This window comes from Theobroma cacao, unplaced genomic scaffold (assembly GCF_053813885.1).
Source record: "Theobroma cacao isolate CCN51 unplaced genomic scaffold, ASM5381388v1 tig011, whole genome shotgun sequence".
Lineage (NCBI taxonomy): Eukaryota > Viridiplantae > Streptophyta > Magnoliopsida > Malvales > Malvaceae > Theobroma > Theobroma cacao.
Window position 1 is genome coordinate 2,867,443 of NW_028291722.1, and position 2,753 is coordinate 2,870,195.

Consider the following 2,753-nt stretch of genomic DNA (forward strand, 5'->3'; position numbering starts at 1 on the left):
ATGCCTTTATAATCCCATTATTGAATTTTTTTTGAATTGTTTTTACATTTTTTGATTAAAACAGATCGTAATAGATAGTTTGCCTCGGGAAACGTGGAGTGAAAGCCATCCATTGTCAAGAAAAGATCATTTATAGTCACTCATGCCTAGAAAAGCCTTATTACTCGGTTTAAATGCCTTTATAATCCTATTATTGAATTTATTTTGAATTTTTTTTACATTTTTTGATTAAAACATATTGTAATTGAATGTTGACCTCTAGAAACATGGAGCAAAAGCCATCCATTGTCAAGAAAAGTTCATTTATAGTCACTCAAGCCTAGAAAAGCCTTATTACTCAGTTTAAATGTCTTTAAAATCCCATTATTGAATTTATTTTGAATTTTTTTTACATTTTTTTATTAAAACAGATGGTAATTGATTGTTTGCCTCGGGAAACGTGGAGCGAAAGCCATCCATTGTCAAGAAAAGATCATTTATAGTCACTCATGCCTAGAAAAGCCTTATTACTCGGTTTAAATGCCTTTATAACCCCATAATTGAATTTATTTTGAATTTTTTTTGCATTTTTTTATTAAAACAGATTGTAATTGATTGTTTGCCTCGGGAAACGTGGATCGAAAGCCATCCATTGTCAAGAAAAGATCATTTATAGTCACTCATGCCTAGAAAAGCCTTATTACTCCGTTTAAATGCCTTTATAACCCCATAATTGAATTTATTTTGAATTTTTTTTACATTTTTTGATTAAAACATATTATAATTGATTGTTTGCCTCGGGAAACGTGGAGCGAAAGCCATCCATTGTCAAGAAAAGATCATTTATAGTCACTCATGCCTAGAAAAGCCTTATTACTCGGTTTAAATGCCTTTATAACCCCATAATTGAATTTATTTTGAATTTTTTTTACATTTTTTTATTAAAACAGATTGTAATTGATTGTTTACCTCGGGAAACATGGAGCAAAAGCCATCCATTGTCCAGAAAAGTTCATTTATAGTCACTCAAGCCTAGAAAAGCCTTATTACTCGGTTTAAATGCCTTTATAATCCCATTATTGAATTTATTTTGAATTGTTTTCACACTTTTTGATTAAAACAGATTGTAATTGATTGTTTGCCTCGGGAAACCTGGAGCGAAAGCCATCCATTGTCAAGAAAAGTTCATTTATAGTCACTCATGCCTAGAAAAGCCTTATTACTCGGTTTAAATGCCTTTATAATCCTATTATTGAATTTATTTTGAATTTTTTTTACATTTTTTGATTAAAACATATTGTAATTGAATGTTGACCTCTAGAAACATGGAGCAAAAGCCATCCATTGTCAAGAAAAGATCATTTATAGTCACTCATGCCTAGAAAAGCCTTATTACTCGGTTTAAATGCCTTTATAATCCCATTATTGAATTTATTTTGAATTGCTTTCACATTTTTTGATTAAAACAGATTGTAATTGATTGTTTGCCACGGGAAACCTGGAGCCAAAGCCATCCATTGTCAAGAAAAGTTCATTTATAGTCACTCATGCCTAGAAAAGCCTTATTACTCGGTTTAAATGCCTTTATAATCCCATTATTGAGTTTATTTTGATTTTTTTTTACATTTTTTGATTAAAACATGTTGTAATTGATTGTTTACCTCGGGAAACGTGGAGCGAAAGCCATCCATTGTCAAGAAAAGATCATTTATAGTCACTCATGCCTAGAAAAGCCTTATTACTCGGTTTAAATGCCTTTATAACCCCATAATTGAATTTATTTTGAATTTTTTTTACATTTTTTGATTAAAACAAATTGTAATTGATTGTTTACCTCGGGAAACATGGAGCGAAAGCCATCCATTGTCAAGAAAAGTTCATTTATAGTCAATCAAGCCTAGAAAAGCCTTATTACTCGGTTTAAATGCCTTTATAACCCCATAATTGAATTTATTTTGAATTTTTTTTACATTTTTTGATTAAAACAGATTGTAATTGATTGTTTACCTCGGGAAACGTGGAGCGAAAGCCATCCATTGTCAAGAAAAGTTCATTTATAGTCAATCAAGCCTAGAAAAGCCTTATTACTCGGTTTAAATGCCTTTATAACCCCATAATTGAATTTATTTTGAATTTTTTTTACATTTTTTGATTAAAACAGATTGTAATTGATTGTTTACCTCGGGAAACGTGGAACGAAAGCCATCCATTGTCAAGAAAAGTTCATTTATAGTCACTCATGCCTAGAAAAGCCTTATTACTCGGTTTAAATGCCTTTATAATCCCATTATTGAATTTATTTTGAATTTTTTTTACATTTTTTGATTAAAACAGATTGTAATTGATTGTTTACCTCGGGAAACGTGGAGCGAAAGCCATCCATTGTCAAGAAAAGTTCATTTATAGTCACTCATGCCTAGAAAAGCCTTATTACTCGGTTTAAATGCCTTTATAACCCCATAATTGAATTTATTTTGAATTTTTTTTACATTTTTTGATTAAAACAGATTGTAATTGATTGTTTACCTCGGGAAACGTGGAGCGAAAGCCATCCATTGTCAAGAAAAGTTCATTTATAGTAAATCAAGCCTAGAAAAGCCTTATTACTCGGTTTAAATGCCTTTATAATCCCATTATTGAATTTTTTTGAATTCTTTTTACATTTTTTGATTAAAACAGATTGTAATTGATAGTTTGCCTCGGGAAACGTGGAGCGAAAGCCATCCATTGTCAAGAAAAGATCATTTATAGTCACTCATGCCTAGAAAAGCCTT